At 40.9% G+C, this 22,220-nt stretch overlaps 1 protein-coding gene across 7 annotated transcripts in view; it reads right to left on the bottom strand.

Moving 5' to 3' along the window:
• celf5a (cugbp, Elav-like family member 5a) overlaps positions 1–22,220 on the bottom strand; it is a 654,186-nt gene that overhangs the window by 289,760 nt on the left and 342,206 nt on the right. The window lies entirely within an intron of this gene.

The following is a 22,220-nucleotide window of genomic DNA, read 5'->3' on the forward strand; positions in this document are numbered from 1 at the left end:
CTTGTGTTTTGTGTGTGGTTTCCAAAGAAGCAGAGCCACCTGCCCATCTCTTTCTAAGAACTGCACCCCAGGACTATAAAGGCTGGGACGCTTTGTTGAAGCTTGGTGTTGGTGAGCTCTCTCTTGTGTTTTGTATTTGCTAAGTTTTATGAATACTGCACTTTGACATTTTCGCTCTGTTTGTTTACTTTTGGGTATTTCCCTTTATGCCTTTTTGCCCTCTTTGGAGCAATTCATTATCACAGAGCTTTTGTTAATAAATCTTATTTTTGTATCAAGATTCTTTGCTTGCCTTTCTGTACACAAGTTGAGGTTTAGGGTTACCCTATTTCTATGGGGCATTTAATGATATTTTGTGGACATTAGTAGTTGTTTTGTCAGCCCCTCATTTCAGGCCTACTCCAACTGAAGCCAGCAGGTTGCCTCTGGGCCTGGCTGAAGTTACGGTTGCTTCTGCTGGGCAGGCCAGGTAGGCTTCTGGCCTGCTTCCTATGTTCTTTTGGAGGCCTCATCATATCTCCAGATCATGACAGTGAATTAATGGATAGATATTGCTGGGCTCTATTTATAGCAATCAGTTTCAGGCTACTTTTGTGTTCCAGTGTGTTGAAAAAAAGATTGGTGTACTCAATCTAATTAGTAATTTGTAAAGTTAGTATTTTTATTTTACCTGAGAACTTGTCCGAGTACTCTGGGCCTGCACTCAGTGAAGAGCGCTAGACTAAAATAAACTGAATTGCATAGTTTAGGTGTGGGCTCCTGTTACCCTGTACAATGGACCTGGGATTGTCCTAACCTTTTAAGAGAGAATTGGGGGCCAAAGACTGAGGGACACCTGGGGCCACTAGCAAGATGGCTTCATGAGTTTCCTGAAGCACTACAGATCACAGACATTTCTCCCAGGCCATTCCTAAAAGGCATTCCTAGTGTGGGCTAAAAATCCCTACTGTCCATAAGAGAGCTGAGTGTAGAGCTGGGGGGGCTGGTTTAGGAAAGGGGGTCCGGCAGCAGCAAAACAAGGCTCCAAAAGCAGGAAAAAGGATGGCGGATGTAAAAAGAAGATGATAAAGATAGCAAGTGCGTAAGGGCCGGTTTATACTTCACGCTTAGAATGCGTAGGTGCGCGCATCATGGCTGCCACGTTTTTCCAGCGTCCTCAGAAATGAACGCGACGTTTCTGCAAGTTGCAGTACCAGTAAAAAGTCGGAGGGCATAGTTTGATCAAGTTAGAATGTGACGTCAGAGTCTCTGTTTATTATCAACATGTGACAGAAAGACTCTCTGTGGATCCTACAGGATTGATTTGTGCCTGCAGCGATGTTTGATGAATGGTCCGATGTGGTGAATCAAAATGGCGACAAAAAATGCATTTGTGGTGCTTTTATATTCAAGCGTCGCATATTCCCCAACGTACTGACACTATACATTTTAAAAGTCTCACATACCATCTTCTGTGCCGTCTTTTTTTTTCTTTTTTCTTTTTTTTGCACCTTCACAACAGCATCAGAATTTTCGGCGGCGTATTTGACCCACTGAGAAAAATATTAAGGACACAGTGAAAAGGTCTATTTTGTGATTAAAGTGGAAATTTCACTTTAATCTCATAATTTACTTTATTATTAAAATAGACCGTCGTAAATGTTATCTTAAAACCGACCCAGTTGTTAATCGCTATGTGCTTCTAGGGCTTCCTCCTGACCTGACAGCAGCGGCAGGCAGCAATCGCCACACAGAACACATCATATGTATGATATTCCAGCTCTCTGCACATTTACAATCCTTAGATTTATACTTGATATCACTTTCATGATGAAATGCATTAAAGTATGTATGTTACATTTTATAGATAAATCATTAACTTCATTTAAATAATGAACACCGTTAATAATTACACATGTAGGGGTGGCACGGTGGTAGTGCTGCTGTCTCGCAGGGAGTCACGTCTCTGGTGTTCTCTGCCCGGAGTTTGCATGTTTTCCTGCTGGGTTTCCACACTGTGCTCAGTTTCCTTCCAAAGACATGAAGGTTTGGGCATTTGGTGACGCTAACGTGACGCTAGTGCATGTGTGTGCTTGTGTTCACTTTGTGATGAGCTGATGCCCCATCCAGGGATTGTTTCTGCCTCACAACCTGATTCTTGCTGAAATGGGCACATCCCTGGACTGATGGATTTAATCGTTAAACATCCTTTTCAGCGATATTGTGGCAGGGTGTCATCGGAGTTTAATGGATGTTTCAGGCAATTCACGACACAGCGAAGCTGAACGTTTTCTCATTGTGATGATATCTCGCACCGTCACCTTGTGGAATCTTCCAGATTTCCATAAACTACGCGCACAAGTATAAACAGTACAACGCTTAGCAATAGTGTCCGCTGTAGCATGTGTCACGTGAAGTATAAACCAGGCCTTAATCACCCTTCAAGAACATTAGAAAAATTGTGACGAGAACAGGCTATTCAGCCCAACCAGCGCATCAAGCCTAGTGACCTCGATCGTCCAAAATGAAATCAGTCCAGATTTGAGGTCACTACAGTCTTACTCTCCACAACACTACTTGGTAATTGATTCCATGTGTCAATGGATCTGTGCATGAAGAAAACCTTTTTAACATTATTGCAAAATCTGTCCTTAACAAGTTTCCAATTGTATCCTTGTTTGCTGAATTAATTTTAAAGTAACAGCATGGATCCGCTGGACTAATTCCTTTCAAAATTTTAAACACATCGAGAGTGTCACCTCATAATCTCCATTTTCATAAACTGGAAAGGTTCAACTGCTTTAATGTTTCCTCATAGCTCATACCTCTCAGTCCTAATCACACTTTCTCTAGCACTGTTATTTATTTATTTATTTATTTTTGTAATATGGAGACCCCATCTTGAGTTGTACTCCACATCTCATGCCATATTATCTAACACCCTATTAGCTTTCTTTCTTGATCGCTTATTCAGCGGCTCTCAGACTGTGGGGCGCTGTACAAGGGGGGCGTCGAATAAATGAACAAGGCATCAAAATTTATTTTTTACATTTTTATTTCAAATTTAAATTTGCAAGCATATAATCACAACGAATGCATTATAACTAAAATTAAAATAAAACATTTCTAAAAGAATGATCTAATGACTAATATGTGCCTGTTTTAAAGTACACAGCCTGTCCAGGTTTGGTTTGATATTCGAGATATCGAGACACTCTGAGCTCCTTTTCTATTTGAAGTTTGTTTCTATGACGAGCGGCGCCACTGCTGCTGCTACTTTTATATTCGCGTATTTTCAATCCAGAAAGTTCGAGACGTATCGGTATCTGTCGTGAACATTCGGGTATCAGTAGATCAGGTGATAATGCGGAGCGACTGCACCACACTGGCAGCGTAGCCAATATTGCCAAATTGAGTTAAATAATTTACTGTGTATTGGGTTATTTTTATGATACAACTAACAGCGGTATAATATTTGTCGGACGAAAATACATTCGTCTCGCGCAGATTGACTTTATCGCTATACTCGTTTACAAGATTTTTAAAAATTAAAACATTTTTAATCGCTTGTTTACATAAAAAATAATTAAATAAGAATAAATAACTTATTCTTCCTGCGGTGGGTTGGCACCCTGCCCAGGATTAGTTCCTGCCCTGTGTTGGCTGGGATTGGCTCCAGCAGACCCCCGTGACCCTGTGTTTGGATTCAGCGGGTTGGATAATGGATGGATAAATAACTTATTCTTTGTTTTTGGAATTAGAATTACTACCCAAAACCACACCAGGCATTTTAACAGTTATTAAAGCACTTTAAAAAAAATAAATTGCAAATATTTCATCGAAGTTAGCCGAACACATGCAATTCTTATGGAACTAAAAATGATAGGATACCGCGACACTGCACGAGTATCATACCTTTGTTAGTTGTATCATGGGTTATTCTCATCTATCTATATATTATGCAGGGGGTACAGAATTATTACAAGTAGAAAATGGGGGACACGAAATACGAAAGTCTGAGAACCGCTGGCTTATGGGTCGCTGATCTGTATACCGTTTGGATGTTGATAGTAATGAGTCCACTACAGACCCAAGTCCTTCTCATAAGGTGTACTTTCAACTTTCAGACCCTCATTGTGCTGTCAAATCTAACATTTTTACTTCCATTTAATACTTTACATTAAATTTCTTCATACCAGGTGAGATGCGGTACTCTTTCCTTCAGGTAGGCCTAATGAGGCTTTATGAGATTTGTCATTTGCTCTCTTGAATTTGCATGATTCTCCAGTGTCCCTGCATCATTCTGTAATGTATTTTCTTCTGCTGTAATAAACTGTTTTCTTTTGACTAATTTGTCAGTTTGGCAGTATTTAGGCTCAGTGTCAATTCACACACATTCCGATTTTCCATAACGTATGGAACCTTCTAAAACAGCCCGCAAAAGGTTTTGTCACTTTATGATTTCTACCATCACAGCCATTAACATGTTCTCTTATTCTACTGGAAATTTTAAAAATTGTGTACTCTTACCTGACACCTTTTACTACAGCCCTTGGTATGTCCTGTTGATACATAACAGGTTTTATTATTTTCCGTTTTACTTTTGTGTACATTTTAATAGTTTTTATTTTCTTTCAAACTCTTCCCAAGACAACCCCTTAAACGTTTTATTAGTACATACTATATAGCATCTTCAAAAACAAGCCTTGAAATATTTTACTGCTTCATCGAAGATCTCGTTACCGCAGCCCCATTGTTTTATTACTGTATAACACCTGTTATTATCGCTGGTGAAATGCTCTCTTACAATATGACATCTTTTACACCAGATCATTCATAAATATACTAATTTCCAAACCTCCTTAATCCAGTTCAGAGCTGCATGGGTCAGAGTGTGTCCAGGCAGCAATGGAAGCAAGGCAGGATCCAACCATTACTGGCATTAGCCATTGGGACAAACTTAGAGTTACCAGTCAAACTGACATTCATGTCTTTACATATGGAGAGAAAACCAAAGTACCCACTGATACCCACGTAACACAAGAAAAACACACACTCCACTCGGGCAGTGACAGGACTGTGGTTTGTAGCCATGACTGGGTACGTATCCATTGTGCTGCCCTTTAAATTAACCCATTTCTTAGCTGGGATTTTTTGCTGCTTCTAGCTACTGAGATCACACAGCTGTATTCAAATTAATATCATTTTTAAATCTTTAGTGAAAATTCAAGTAAAAACAAATCACAAAAAATTAAAGAGAAATTTCTCATCTATTACATTTCTAACTTCTTTATTCACTTTACTATGTTACTGTGGTCAGAAAAGTGTCTGCCCTTATACTGCAAAACTCATAAAATAAAAAAAAGAAACAGAATCTTTTTAACAATTTCACAGGCTGAAATATTCCATTTACATGTTATCTTTCAGAGGATAAAGCAGAACATTCAATTATATGTGTATTCTGTATAGGTGTGGCAAGCCAGACATCCATCTTGTGTCTGTGTATCTGTCTGTGTGTCCATTGCTATGTCTCCGTTATTCCAAAAGACAGTGCACCACAAACATTTTTAATAATAAAATGCATTGTATTTTTTCATTCCAACAGATGGTGCATCACCAATATTAACACTGCTTTTAAGAATCTCACTCAAAATGGCATATAATAGGGACACACATATTGCATGGTGCAATGTAAATTTTAAAGCTGAGGACTATGTTGATTACTTAGATTCAAACTCATTTTAGGCAGGTAGCACAGCTGGTCTATGTAAAAAAAAAATGCTAAGGTCTGTCCATCTGTCAAACAATTACTCACAGACTACCGGGGCTAGGACTTTGATCTTAGTTGGCATTGATTGAATGCTGATATATTTAGCAGCAATTTAAGGAACTTGACCTGCACAGCAAAGTGGTCAGAAAAGAAAGTGAAATGGTGGAAACAAAAAGAAGACCAGCAACATCTGCTGAGCACCAAGCAAATCACAGGGGCGATGATGTGATGAGGAACACCCTAATAGGAAAAAGAAGAAGAACAACAGCAGCACCATCTGCAGAGTGTCAAGTGTAGGATACAGAATGCAAGAACGATAAAGACAGAAGAAAAATCAATGGAGACACATTTTTCACTAGTTATTATAATAACTAAACAAATATAGGAATTTAAGATGAACATTAACATATTAAGAGTAGCTTGTACACCAATAAATATTTATTTTGAAATTTTTCATTGACTCCACAAATTATTGAGCTCACACACCATAAAGAGAATATGAACACCATGACTTGGACCCATGACTGTGGGGCCGTGAAGAATTAGTGAAAATTACTGGGCCACACTTTGTATTAGCTCATTAAAGACTTTTTTTACATTTGTAACACCATTTCTTCTTCTTTTTCTTCTTTTGGCTGCTTGCTACAGCAGATAATCTTTTTCCATATCCTCCGTCCTCTACATTATGCTCTGTCACACCCATCACCTGCATGTCCTCTCTCACCACATCCATAAACCTCCTCTTAGGTTTTCCTCTGCTCTACTTAACTGGCAGCTCTATCCTTAACATCCTTCTCTCAATATACTCAGCATCTCTCCTCTGCACATGTCCAAACCAACACAATCTCGCCTCTCTGACTTTGTCTCCCAACCGTCCAACTTGAGCTGACCCTCTAATGTCCTCATTTCTAATCCTATCCATCCTCGTCACACCCAATGCAGATCTTAGCATCTTTAACTCTGCCACCTCCAGCTCTGTCTCCTGTTTTCTGGTCAGTGCCACTGTCTTCAACCCATACAACAAAATGTCATCCTAATTCCAAATTTAGGTTATGTACCCGTCCTGATTTACATTTTAAACTTTTTTAAATCTGTTCCTACTGCTTCTCGGCTGTTTCCACACTTAAAAGCTTATCCCAGCCTATTCTCCTAAGAATGTGTTGTATCTGCTCAAAATGTTCCCTACCAAAATTAAACTTCACAGTTTTAGTCTTTGCAACCACACTCTTACAAAAAGACACTGAGAATTGTATTCTATTATGGCCACTTGACCCTAGTGGTTCAATCACCTCTACACCCTCAGTTCTATCCCGATTATTACAAAATACTAAATCCAGACAGGCTTCACTCCGCTCTGGTGCTTTAACATGCTGTGTTAATTGATTACTTCTAAAACTCTTGTGCTCCGCTATTTGTAAGGTTATCCCAGTTAATAGTTAAAGTCTCCCATGACTATAACAACAACTTAACTGTAAACTTGCATTTTCCATCCATCCATCCATCTATTACCCAACCTGCTATATCCTAACTACAGGGTCACAGGGGTTTGCTGGAGCCAATCCCAACCAACACAGGGCACAAGGCAGGAAATAAACCCTGGGCAGGGCGCCAGCCCACCGCAGAACTTGCATTTTTAATATTACTAAAAAGATGTGTATTGAAATTACTGTCTGCATTGGTGGTCTATAACATCTTCTTTCGGCTGCTTCCATTAGGGGTTGCCACAGCAGATCATCTTCTTCCATATTTTTCTGTCCTCTGCATCTTGTTCTGTTACACCCATCACCTGCTTGTCCTCTCTCACCACATCCATAAACCTTCTCTTAGGCCTTCATCTTTTCCTCTTGCCTGATACCCTTCTCCCAATATACCCATCATCTCTCCTCTGCACATGTTCAAACCAATGCAATCTCACCTCTCTGACTTTGTCTCCCAATTGTCCAACTTGAGATGACCCTCTAATGTCCTCATTTCTAGTCCTGTCCATCCTCATCACACCCAATGCAAATCTTAGCATCTTTAACTCTGCCACCTCCATCTCTGTGTCCTGCTTTCTGGTCAATGCCACCTTCTCCAACCCATATAACATAAAATCTCTACATTTGTTATCATGCTGTCTTTTATCACACCATTTGAGTTTATTTGTTAAAATCCAGTTCCAAGAAGTCACTCGAATGTTCTGTTAGATATAGTGCCTTTTAATACAAGTTGTGGCATCAGGCTGGGGCTGGAGCCCGGCCGGGATGCCCAGGAGGACCGGAGGAGGGCTTGTACCTCCTCCAGACCGCAAGGGGGCGACCACCCTGGTTATGTTGGGGGCCCAGCCCTGCAGGGGCCCGTGGCCACCGCCAGGCGGCGCCCCGGTGCCTGTAGAAGTCTGGAGCCCAGCACTTCCGCCTCACCAGGAAGTGCTGGGGGGAAGAAGACAGGGGACACCCGGAGGGCTTCCGGGTGCGCAGCCGGCACTTCCGCCACACTGGGGCGTGTCTTCGGAGGAATGCCGGGAAGCAGCTGGAGCCCATCCAGGTTCCCTTCAGTCGAGAGCGGAAGTCGGGTGGAAGAGAGACGGAGCTGGAGAGAGAGAACTGGAGGCAGCCAGGAAGGCACAAAGGACCGTGAGGCCTGGATTGAGGGGGATCGGTGCTGGAGGCACTGGGGTTTATGTGCACGAAAATTAACTTGTAAATATCGTAAATAAACGTGTGTTGGGTGCAAAAGCGATGTCCGTCTGTCTGTGTCCGGGCCAGCGTTCACAAAGTCTATAAATGCTCATTGCCTTATTTCAAGTGATGAGAGAAACCCACTGATTTTATTTTGCCGTGAGCTCAGAAAAGTATTGAAATGTTTTTGATTTTTGGTGAAATTGTTGCAAGACATTGAAGTCAAAGGGGAAGGAAAGACTGAACTAGTTTGGAGTGGATTATAATGGTTCGGTGGTCTTTTAAATGTTCCTGAGGACTAGGAAAGCATCTGACAACTATGCTGGACTGATTATCGTGACTACAAATGTCATGTGAGCTGTGAGGCATCAGTGCTAACTACACGTCCGAGTCCACAATACTCCAAGTTCTTTATCTTTTTCTGAATGTCCTGAGCTCCAAACACTACAACTAACTAACATCCACAGAGCCTGTGATGCAAGGAATTAGCATTATTTACTCAGGGGATGGGCATCCATGTCACTACTCAATCTGTGCTACATAGCAAGGAAATTAACCGGCTTAATCTAGTCAGCAGTGAAGACACAACATACAATGAAATGAAGACACTGCAAGTCTGGTAAGAGAACCAATCAGGCAGCGACATCACACTTACAGTATGTGGATAAGCTGTAAATTATGCACAAAGCTGATTGGCAGAACTGTAAAGTGTGAGGTGGAATATGCTTACTGTACACACCTGTGAAAGTTCAGTGCATGTGCAACACAAATTGGGCAGGTAGCATAAATCAGCTAGTGACATCCAAATCCAGCATTGGCTATTACAGCTCAGTGATGTCATAGTGGTGTCACAAAACATCAGGGGGTACTGGGGAAAAAAAGGCTTGTCTATGCCGTCCATACCGAAAAGTTTCTGAGACAAATTCATTGGAAAAGGTCAGTGACAACCCAGCAAATTCACTGCGAAATTAGCTTCTGCAAATCTCCCCAATCACAACCTATTGCTTGTGATGAGAAAAAAATGACTTGTGCAAAACTGAATTTGCAGCAAAATATCTGGTGCAAGGTAGTGACAGTAATGTTGCTGCCAATCCCTTGCTGAGACCAAGATGTTTACAGATGTTTTGGCTGTGGTTTGTGTCTGCTCTAACAAAAGCTTAGAGGGGAGGGAATGCTTGGCTCCAGTAATTCCTACACTGATAGTTTCGAGACTTGGCCATGCTGCCATTTATAACAGGATCTGTAAGTGCTCAGGATGTGTCTTGAGGTGCCTCCTTTGGTAGACTGGAGACTCTGTTTAACCCTGTGGGCAGTACATCATGCACTGTCTTGTGTGGCACAGATTTCCATAATTATGCCCATGTCACCTTCTTGTCAATCACATTCTCCCATCTATGCTACTTGCTGTCTCTTCATGATTCCCCTCCAAAATTGTTCCTCCTCGACTGTTGCCCTCACTTCTTGTTGCACTAGCTGCCGCTCCTGTTTCCCCCTGGTGATTCTATTTAAAAAAGAATTCATTTTATTCACCCAAAAGTATTCCTACTGACTTGAAGGGGAAGATCAATTATTTCTTGTGTTACATTTGGTGAGAAGTTAAGCAAAATGCCTGCTTTTATTGGCTATCTAGAAAGATTATACTATGCAGGCTTTCGAGGCAACTTAGGCCCCTTCTTCAGGCAAGATGTAATAAAGAAACTGGAGTTCCCTGTTTATATACACAATAGGACAAAAATCAACATTGGAAAACCTTTAAGTGAGACATCTTAAATGTAAAAAATTAATAGACCTCTTCAGGCTAAGAGTCATTTAGCAAAGGAGAGGAACAATGTATGGTCAAGATCTTTGGATAAGATAACCGTCCAACAAAGTCTGCCCAGTTTTTCCATACAATGTGGGTCTCTAGTCAGGTTGTCTGTAGTCAGTCCGAGAGATGCAAACAATCCTCATATCTGGCCATAAAACTCTTGTCTCTATTTTAACCAAAAGTGTATTCTTTTGAAATGAAACAGGTAATCAGTAGGAATAATGTGAAATTTCTGCATATTATTATCATTGTCAAATGTCACGATTTTCATTTGTTTGCGCCATTTACTCTCTTCATGTGTTTTATCTGTTTTATAGAAGTTCATTGTTAATCCATCATTTATGCATCGCAGTCAAAGAGCAGGTTCTTTGGGTCACCCTTGGAGTTTGCAGCACTGCGACTGGAGAGTGAAAAGCTTGAAGAGGAGGAGTTCTTCCTTAATGTTTTAAGCGCTGTGATTGAAGAGCTGGCTGGGTCGGTTCCACTTGTAATTTTCAGCACCGCGACTAAGGGTGTTAATGGAGCAGAACAGATAACCAAGATGAAAGTTAGCAGGCATCTAAGAGTGCCAGTAGTCAAAAGAAAAAAATCAACACATTGAGATTTGCATCGTCCTTGAGCTTCACTGAACTTAGCTGCTTCATCTTTCATTTGCCTAAAGCATGTACGTTAGCATAATATTAAAAAATATTGACAAATAAAAAAAAAAAAAAACAGCCTGATCATTTTGTTTTTTCTACAACATCACCAAATTTCAATCGAATCAATCAAAGCATTTTTGTGATTTTGGGGTATTTATTTTTTTCTATTGTGGTGGTAGTGATATATCAAACCCTAACCATGGTCTTGAGAGCAGTATTCAAGGTGTTTTCAAATATTTTAAAAGCTTTATTTATATTAGCGATGAGTGTTGTGGCAGGGAGGTAAGAATAATTTTATATACATGGTGGCGTGTACCCATGCACTTCGTCCCCTCGTGGGACAATATTTCTCTGTAACCCTAACCTAACCATTTTAGGTGTACACTATAATGGTTCCTATTTATCCCATTTTATCCTAAATTAATATTGAAAGTCTTTTTTATTCTAACATATTATGTTATTGGTTGGACTATGATTTAACCTAATTTTTAAAGTAATTTATTTATGGGTTTAGATAGTCTTATCTTAATGACTTTAATTAAATGGATTATGGAGGACTAATAGAACATAGGAATACTTAAGAATCTTTGTGTATTTTAAAATTGTGAAAAATTAGTATTAATACTCACAATTAGTGTACCTGCGTAATAGTTTCTCTCCCCCAATAGATAGATAGATAGATAGATAGATAGATAGATAGATAGATAGATAGATAGGTAATATACTATATAACAGATAGATAGATAGATAGATAGATAGATAGATAGATAGATAGATAGATAGATAGATAGATAGATAGATAGATAGATGAAAGGCACTATATAGATAGATAGATAGATAGATAGATAGATAGATAGATAGATAGATAGATAGATAGATAGATAGATAGATAGATGAAAGGCACTATATAGATAGATAGATAGATAGATAGATAGATAGATAGATGAAAGGCACTATATAGATAGATAGATAGATAGATAGATAGATAGATAGATAGATAGATAGATAGATAGATACTTTATTAATCCCAAGGGGAAATTCACATAGGGGGAGTATTCTCCAATAACCCAACCTAACCATTTCTTACTGGGTACCTACTGCCCAAATTTCAGCTTTTTAGCTAAATGGGAGATAGTGTTTTTGTTGATGAGTGAGTGCGTTAGTTAGTCAGTCATCTATAAATTATATATCCAGGTCAAATTCCGTAAGAAGCAAGTGCTCAGGATTGAAAAATAAACACTAATTTGTTATAATGGGGATTCATTTTTTTCTCGCATGCATCCCTTTAGTTACATAAAATGACGTACCTTAACACATGGGCAAACTGGGCTGTTGCCCGGGAGCCCCACGAACATAGGGGCCCTATGCCAATATATGTATGTTGTGACTTGCTGAGGGGTTGTGTAGGTAGAAGACCCCAGTGCACTGCTTTGCCCGGTGGCCTATAATGCTGTTAAGATGGTCCTGGCCCTCTATGGACACAACACGGAATTTGCTTTGCCCGGGGACTTATAATGCTGTTAAGACGACCCTGCCCCTCGGTGTACACAGCAAAGACTTTCCAGAGTGATCGCCACTTAAGTTACATAAATGGCGTCCCTCAGTGCCTGACGTTTGCACCCCTTGAGTTCCATAAACAGCAGCCAAATATCGATTAATGCAGCATTTCCTAACTGGTGGGAAAAAAAGATAATCACGATCACACCTGATTCACCGTGGCAGCACTACAGTTAGGCAGGGGACGACCACCTCCAACTCTGATGATCATGCTTGATTCACCCAATGGGAACAATGCTGTGACGATCACGTTTGATTCTTTGTGCCCAATCCCAAACGACCTCCCCCAGTCCCCACTGAGTCCATCTTATGGACCTCCAAAGCTTCACAAGTACAGCTGAAGTTGAATTTAAGTGTCTCCGGTCTGCTGCAATACTCTTCTCAACCTCCACTCTGTTGCAAGAGTGTGACAAATGAGAAGTTAACTAAGCGACATAAACGTGCAATCCGACTGGCTGTTCAGAGGAACTCCTGAATTGCAATTTTTGAGGCAAGGCCCGAAGAAATGTGCATGTGTTGCTGTTTTTTTTTTCAATGGAAAGTTGTAATGAATTTTTGCAGATAAAACGGACTTTGCTATAATGAGGTTCTTTTAACATTAATTCTATTGGAAATTGGCCAAGACCAAAAATAAAATTAAAATCGATAAAACCAGAGGATTTTGTTAAAGTGGAGTTCATCCTAGCAGAATTTGACCCGTATACAGATTAAAGATTCATTTGGACCACTATGCAGAGATCTGTTTTAACTTTAACATTAAACAGTATTCTTCTACTGATCAATGTCAAAAATGCCAAATTTAATCCGTTGTGATTCAGTGTTGTAAATTGTGGCCTATAGAAGGCGCTCCAGCCGCCCCAACCCAATGCAGACAGATGCAGGAGGAACAACTTCAAAGCACACATGCTTTATTTTTATTTTTCTTGTGGGAAACGCCTTCCCCCGTTTCCCACAAGCCAAACATGGTTTATAAGCACAGCACAACACACAATTCTTTTTCTTCTATTTCTTTTTCTTTTTCTCCTCCACTCCTCCAGTCAAGCTTCATCTCCCTCCTTCCGACTCTGGCTCCCAGAGTAGTGTCTGCTGGCCCCTTTTATAAGGCACCCAGAAGTGTTCCAGGTGCCCGTTGGTGTATTTCCGGCAGCACTTCCGGGTATGGCGTAGAAACTGCCAAGAAGGGCTTAGCAGCAACTGCAGCACCCCCTGGTGGCGCCCACAGATCCCAACAGGGCTGTATCAAACTCCAACTCCCATGGAGCCCTGCGAGAGTCTGTCTGTGGCACTGCTGCAACCCAGGGGGCTGCCCCCTACAGCTTCAGGGGAGGTAATGCTCTGCTGGCAATGCTTCCTCCTCGAGTCCTTCCAGCATGATGGTTTCCCGACCGTCAATCAAAAGTGAAAACTTCCAAGAGGGTGAATACTTGTTATACTGTATGCAGTGACCCGACATTTGCGCGATAGACATACGAGCGCCGACAAAATAGCGGCCATTAAAACGTGGCATCAAAATCGCGCCGACAAAATTGCGAAAGTTTCATTAAATATGAATTACTATTTAAAGCATATATAATAATGTTTATTTTAGAACTCAATATTATGAGACACGGCACACAGATAGTCCTTAAGATCACGCCCTGCTTATGTAGGAAGAATTGCAGCAAGACGTCTTGATAGTTGAGCGTATTTAGACTTACTGGCTGCCTGACTGCTGGTAATTCTGCTTTGTAAATGACGCGTTATGCCAACCCTCGACTGAGTTATTTGTTCGCGGCATGCCATCAGCAACACGTTCTCGCATGTTCCACATGGTGATAGGAAACAACGGGTTGGCTCGTCGATTGCGTCTCAATCGACCAACGTAATTGTCCTCCCAGTAATCATAAACATTCTGGAGATTGTTGGGTCTACTCTCGCTCAGTTCATCGAAAGCGGACCCAACATCTTCCGGAGGAACGAAACTCAGTGCAATTAGCATCTTTGAACACAGTTATAACCTAACACATAATGTGTACATAATGCGCACGTACGCGTCCCACTCTCTTGGCCTGTCTCGCGATTTTGTCGTCGCAATTTTGACGCCGCACATTTGTCAAAATCCGGTTAGCGAGTTTGTCGGCGCTCATTTGTCCATCGCGGTTTTGTCGGCGCTCATATGTCTATTGCGCTTTTGTCGGTGAACCACTGTATGCACTGTGCAAGTTCAAGCTATGTCCAAACTCATGTACCACCTTTCTCACAGTCACGCAGTGGGTGACAGGTGGGATCTAAAACAGTGCCAGGGCCAGACAAATCCAGCACATTAGTGACTGCCTCCCACATTGGATTAATGAGTTCCTAACCCTCTGATGCAGGTTAGCATCATGTGCCTGACGTAAGCCTCCCTTCTAAACTAATCTGCCGCCACTGGTCTGCTTCATTGCTGCATAGCAGGGCAGGGAGCACCTCTACACGTTTCAGAGGACCCCAGTAGCTAGCAGACCACCTGCATATATTCTTACTGGGTAGCCTTATGCCTTCTTATATTTGGGTTTTGTTTCACATTATGTATTTTTCAGTCTAACTTTAAATAATAACAGACGCATTTTCCGAGCCCTGTGTATTTTTGCTTCTGTTAACTCGAATCCCCTGTCCCCATGTGTGGCTAATGGCAAGTGATAAAAGCCAAAGGCAGTTGTCTAAAACTCCATGTCCCCGTCTATTTGTAATATTCCACCTTTAAAGCTTTCAGGAGGCGAGCCAAACCCACCAATTGAAGGCTTGACAGGCAATCAATGATAAGCCCTTGAAACTGTTCAGCAAGACATTGTACCGTTTTTTTTAAAACCCTCCCCCAAAGTTAAAAATAGAGGCAATCGGTTGGAGAAAAGTTCACGCACATTCGGTCATATCCCCTAATCAGTGCTGCTTGATGATACCTGGGGTGGCGCCCAGCAGCGCTCATTTAAAAAAGGTTTTCAGACATAGGTCATCCTTCATTTGCTGCTTCATCCAAGCCCACAGCAGGTTGACATTAAAAGTCTGTCTGGCCGGGGCAGGTAGCCCTGGGACCCCTAAAACCAGGTAGTTTGAAGGCTAAATGACTCTGAATGTCATTGTTAATGGTAACAACTGCCTCAACGGCAAAATCAATGGGGCTTTATGGAGCATCAATCTTGCCCACATAATCCAGCATTCACTCTCTGGTCCGAGGAGGGCCATTTGTGACTGCGGAGTTGGTCAGGCCAAGAGAAAAATAAAATTCGATCTCCCAAGTCCCACGTGCCTTACATTGTGTCACCCATCTATCTAAGTGGATGTGCATAGAGGGGGGATAGAGACAACTGTAGAAAGGTCACGCGTTGGAGGAACAGTGAAGCTGCAATAATCCCTTGCTAAAGACATCTGTGGAGCGTCCGCATAAAAGGCAGCCTCTGTATACCGTACACATTCTTTTGTTTTCCCGCTAATGAAAACTTGTCTTACATTCGGCCTCAAATGAAATCTGTTCATTCAGCCGGCTCCTTTAAACAAAGTCACAAAAATCTCTCTTGCTCAGCCACCTCAAGGAAAATATTTTGTTTGCTTTGTTTCATAATCCATCTGAATTGATTCTCGAGAGGACGGAGGCGCCTGTGAAATGAGAATGAAAACAGGGGACCAAATGAGACAGAGAGAGAGAAGCAGGCGGCCGCACTGGTCAGCTGGCACTCTAAGACAGACAATGACAAATCCATGAAGGTCAGAGCATGAAATGTCATTGACCCACTACCCAAGAAGCTCTTCTATGAATGAAATGTAGATGAATGATTGTGGGCTCAATCATTTTTGTAGGACACAGTCTAAGAGAAACCTGGTCCTCCCAGCACTAAACCCGTAAAAATGAAAAGAAATGTGGTGGCTTCTTCAAAATACAGGCTTTCCATGACAAAGAAAAAACACTTTCTTTACTTTCCTAGCCAGGACTGGGTTAGTTCAGACACTTTCGTAGAATATTCTTAGCACTGACCTGCTGGAAATTTCCGAAAGGATTAGGTATTCCATGTTTGATTGTCCTAATGATCAAAATCCTGTCATTTCCTGTTTACATGCTCTTGTCATTTTGTAAAGAACTTCCAATGCCTCATTTCTACCCTACATTAACATTTCCAGTCTATACTCTTCGGTAAGAACCGCAGTTCATTTCCTACCAGTGCATTATACACTCCTACCCAAAACACTAAGAGCATCCTACAATTATTTGTCAATGAGAATGCTAGACGTAGGAAAAGTTGTGGGACAGGATAGATAGATAGATAGATAGATAGATAGATAGATAGATAGATAGATAGATAGATAGATAGATAGATAGATAGATAGATAGATAGATAGATAGATTAAAGGCACTATATAATAGATAGATAGATAGATAGATAGATTGGAAAGGCACTATATAACAGATAGATAGATAGATAGATAGATAGATAGATAGATAGATAGATAGATAGATAGATAGATAGATAGATAGAAAGATAGATTAAAGGCACTATATAATAGATAGATAGATAGATTGGAAAGGCACTATATAACAGATAGATAGATAGATAGATAGATAGATAGATAGATAGATAGATAGATAGATAGATAGATAGATAGATAGATAGATAGATAGATAGGAAATGCACTAGATAGATCTTATTGTATCTTATTGTGAAAGATTGGGGTGGAAAAGGTGGTTACTGCTCTGCTCTACAAAGTTGGACAAAGCTGGCAGCACTGTTAAGAATGTGTTTATTGATTTCTCCAATGCCATCCAGCCGTCCTTGTTAAGGGGATCAGCTCAGGAATTTGCAGGTGGATGAGCCTATGTTGTACTTGATCTGTTTGGCAGACCGCAGTTTATGGGCTCGTGGACAGTGTGAGCAGCATTGGTGTACCAAAAGGAACAAGCCTGCCAGTGACATAGCCAGCTTGTTGAAGGCCCCTGTGCAGAGCCCTGAGGTTTGTCCCTCCTGTCCAGCATAACTCTTCGACAAACAAACCAGCTCTCTAAATGAAATTTGGAATAACTTTTTTAATCAATTTATTATTGCCGCTGTATGTTAGTAAAAATAAAATAAATTGTGGGAATGAAAATGTGGAAGGTATGGACACTGGTACTAATACATACATCTGTGTAAGATGTAGACCTGTTTACTTTTCAGAGACAACTTTGTGAAAGAAGATGATTAAAATATAAGGTAAACTACAAAGTAAAAAGTGTTCTGTGTTATAAAATGAAGCAATTTCAATTTGTAACAAATTAAAACAACAACACCGGCTAACAGGATACTACTACACAATCGACCTACAGGAGGGAGGTGGACAGTCTGGTGTCATGGTGTGAGGACAACAACCTCACCCTCAACACAGACGAGATGGAGGAGATGATAGTGGACGTGTGGAAGGAGAGGAGACCTCACCGGCCACTGTTCATCCGAGGGCTTGAAGTGGAGAGGGTGAGCAGCATTAAATACCTGGGTGTCTACATCAGTGAGGACCTCACTTGGACTCTTAACACCACACAACTGGTCAAGAGGGCTCAACAGCGGCTGTACTTTCTGAGGAGGCTGAGGAAGTTTGGTATGTCGACTAAGATCCTCGGCACCTTTTACAGCTGCATTGTTGAGAGCATCTTGACCAACTGCATCACCGTGTGGTACGGCAACACTACTGCTATGGACCGCAAACACCTGCAGAGTGGTAAAGACTGCTGAGAAGATCACCAGGACCTCACTGTCCTCTCTGCAGAGCATCTACAACTGCAGAGTCCGAATGAGAACTGCCTCGATCCCCGAGGACCCCACCCACCCCAACACGAACTGTTCACACTTCTACCCTCAGGCTAAAGAACTCTTTCTTTCCCAAGGCCATTAGACTCCTGAATAACTGACTGGAGTTTATAACCCTGGGCCACCTCATTCTGTCTGCCTCACAACTGTGTTTGACTTGTCCATCACACACCTACCTGCACAATGACACTTTATACTTCTATTCTGTTTTTATACTTTATGCTGCCTCTGTTACTTATTATCTATCTACTACTTATTATTTATGTTTATCTTTATACATTAATTTTGTCATTTGGTGTGGACAGCAAAGAAAGAATTTCATTGTACAGGGAAACGTGTTTCCTTACTGTGCACATGACAATAAACTTTAACTTAAAAAGTTCTGAGAAAATGGACATCATAAAGTGGTCACGCTCACAGTAGTGACACTAATGCACAGTAAGCCATACTAAGGTAGACAATAAAACAGATTACAGATTTGTTAAACTGTTAAAATTTACAAAAGTGGAGCTGACTGACAAGTCACAAATCATATTACTTCTAATATCACTAGTCCCTTAAAATACTTGCTGGCGTGCCTTCTGTTGCACAAAACTCTCAACAATGTTTGACATGTCAGGTTGGCTGGCACGCTCGTTTTCGATTGAGAGTACAGCCAAGCCTCTAAGTCTCTCTTGCGATGTAGCGCTTCTGAGGTCATTTTCAATGGGTTTTAACTTGGAGAACAATCATTCACACACAGCGACAGTCACTGGTATGGTCAGCAGTAACATGTAAGCCATGCAAACATCACTGAAAGTAAACGACAATGACCAGAGATCTATCAGCAGCAGTTCAGCTACTTCGAAAACAGTGGATTGGGTTGACAGGATGGATTGAAAACATATACAACAATTGAGTAGAAAATGGCAGTGAAATGTTGGTGCTATAGCATTCAACGAGAAGATCGGCAGCAGCATACAATTCATCGTCAGCCATCGAGGTCAGAGTTGATGGTAACAAGACATTGAACGTTGAAGCCACTGAATTGAGGCTGTGAAACCGCTGTTTTAGTTAAGTTATTAAAATTTGTTTTAAAATCTATATGGCTTTGAGTGGGCCCCCCAAGCTCATAGGCCCTTGTGCTTTGCACAATCTGCACAATCCATTGCTACACTAGTGAGTCCTGTCTCTGTTTCTCTTCACACTTTACACCTTGGACTATAAATATAATATCAGGCCATATCACTAACAGAAAGGTTCTGATGATTCTATAATTATTTGAGTGTATTGATATAGTCGATGAAACAGAGGATAAGAGTCAGGTGGAGTACTTTGTGTTTGTTACAGAACAAATTGTCTGCAAAGTAACATCAGCACGAGCTGGTAAATGATTTTCGTCATACCAAGGAGCGTCTACGCTTGATGACTACTTAGGGAGTGAATGTGGAAGTGTTGGACAGGTAGTGGACGGGTAAAATATATGCCACCACTTCCTTCTCCAGTAGGAAAGTATGGGCTGGAATGGGAGCTGTGATTTATAGGACTGAGTGAAGCTGAATTGGATTGATATGAAGTGGTGAGATGGCTTATCCTAATAGTCCAGGAGACATATCAAAGAAGCTGGACTAAGATAAGGACACTGGTAACAAAGAAGTTCAGTCTCTCAGCTGTTTTCCACCCATGAAAGAGAAGACCTCTCTTGACAGCTTTATTCAAAGCCATGCTGACTCCAGGTCCATGCTGGACAAGGCCGGACCTCAAGCTAACCATTAAGACTGCGTGGGCCACCTGGTAGCCTACTATCAGATTGTATTATTTTACCAACACTCACATTTATACTTTGTTTGAGAATATTATCTATAATATATCAATAAATGTGTAACGTTTCTCTCCTGCTTGAACTGGAATTCCATATTGTTGTCTGGAGGGCAAAGATATATACCGTATATACTCGCATTTAAGTTCTCCCACGGATAAGTCGGGACTTGATTTTACCGTATAATTTCTGGTACTTTATAATGTCGGTTGTATACGTCAAATGCGGAAAACTCACACTATTGGTTGGAGAGATTATGATATGCTAACGCCCATCTAAGAGAGTAACCACGGAGCACACTGCCTTTTTTTTCTATGTATTGTGCCTATGTAACCACATGGTAATTTACCCAAACTATTCCGAAGTGACGTTTGCACTGATTTGTGTTTTGTGTATCTCACACCCTCATACATCTTTATTGTAAGAGCATCCCTTATCTACGTTGGAGCGTTCAATCAGAAGAAAATATTAAGCTGGTTTTAAATGAAAAGTCGTTGAAGTGGCGAAAGAAATCGGTTTTGCTGCAGCAAAATTTGATGTGTCTTAGAAACTGGTACGAGATTGGAGGAAACAAGAAGATTTAAAAAAATTAAATAAATAAGTGTCGCATTTTTGAACGGGTGCATAAGTCAGGTTCTGATTTTATGATCGATTTTTCGGGTTTCAAGACCCGACTTTTACGCGAGTATATACGGTAGGTAGTATAACATAAGAGGGCTATAGCAGGGATTTGGTGGCATCTCCTTAAGATCTACATAATATAGAGTATAAATCTGAATAGGGTTACCCTAGGACTCCACTCATAGAGGTTTAGGGAGAATGTAAAGATTGTACTCATATATTAGCTCGACCAGGGTTACAAATCAGGATGATGATGCTGCGAGGCAGAAGTGACATTATGTCCCCAAGTATTAGTGTTATTTTTATTAGTATCATTAAATAATATCAGATATTTGAAAATTGGCATTAACAAAGAAGTCTCACAAAAATGTGCATATATGGCAATCAAACTGGGAAGCTCAAAGTGAACATCATCAATCCATCCAGGTGACAGAAGCATTTGTTCCAAATCCTTAAGTTTCAGTATGTCAAAGAGAGGAAGTCTAGGCAACACTATATACAAGACAAGAATCATTGCACCCTGGAGTGGTGGCATGTTCACCAACGCCTACACACACTCCATACTCACTCACACTCATAATATGTAGAAGGAAACCTGAATTACCCACATACATGGCTATGAACTGAAACCATGTCCCAGGGGCTGTGACACAGATATATCCCCATAACACACAGGTGAGAATCAAATATCTGAATACATTAAACCATTAAGGTGGACTTAGAATATGAAGCTTCTTCCCAAACCCCCAGAAGCTACAAGAACTCCAAACCATGGTACCCAGATGATGCATTCAGGAAGCAAAGACATCTGGCTACATCCCCACTCATCTACACATCTGCCTTCACTCATGGTAACATAAAATGATCGCTTCTGTGCTCGATTCTCTATGACACCTTATCCATTTCAAACTCAGTTTCTCCTGATTCCTTCCTAGTCAATCCCAGGCAGTGATGAATGCATAACAGGAGGCCTACCTGGATGGGCCACCAATCAGTGACTGAGTGTGAATGGAATAACATAAGAAAACATAACATGCTATTCTCAATTCAGACTAATCCAGTTCAGGGTCATTGGATACGAGAGTCTTTCCAATCAGCGTCAAATGCAAGGCAGGAAACAGACCTTATACAAGGAGCCACTGGACACACACACATTGAAACATTTAAATAGAAACCAGAAACTGAGTTGCTTATCTGCTCATCTGGCACTACCCATCCACCCTATCAATGAAAAACTACTTCACCTTGGTTTGAGCCACAAACAGTTACCATCTACATTTTTCTAAGAAATTAATTTGACCTATAAAAATCTGACGAGCCTGACTTTCCCTCCTTCTGCTCTGATTGTAACTTGGATCCCATCTTGTAGTGAAGCTGCACCTTAATGCTTTCAAAGCCCCTCACAGAGTAGCCCCTCGTCTTTCTTCTATTGTCAAGCATTTTCTATTGTTTTAAATCATAATGAAAGACCTTTTTCACGCCCACCTATTTCACCCAAGCTGCTGACTGGGCCAACAACAGAACCAATCGTTCAATCAATTAGAATTTTTTTTTTTTTAATAAGATAATGCCCTGATTAACAGAGTGACTGACTGGCT

Source organism: Polypterus senegalus, chromosome 10 (assembly GCF_016835505.1).
Source record: "Polypterus senegalus isolate Bchr_013 chromosome 10, ASM1683550v1, whole genome shotgun sequence".
Lineage (NCBI taxonomy): Eukaryota > Metazoa > Chordata > Cladistia > Polypteriformes > Polypteridae > Polypterus > Polypterus senegalus.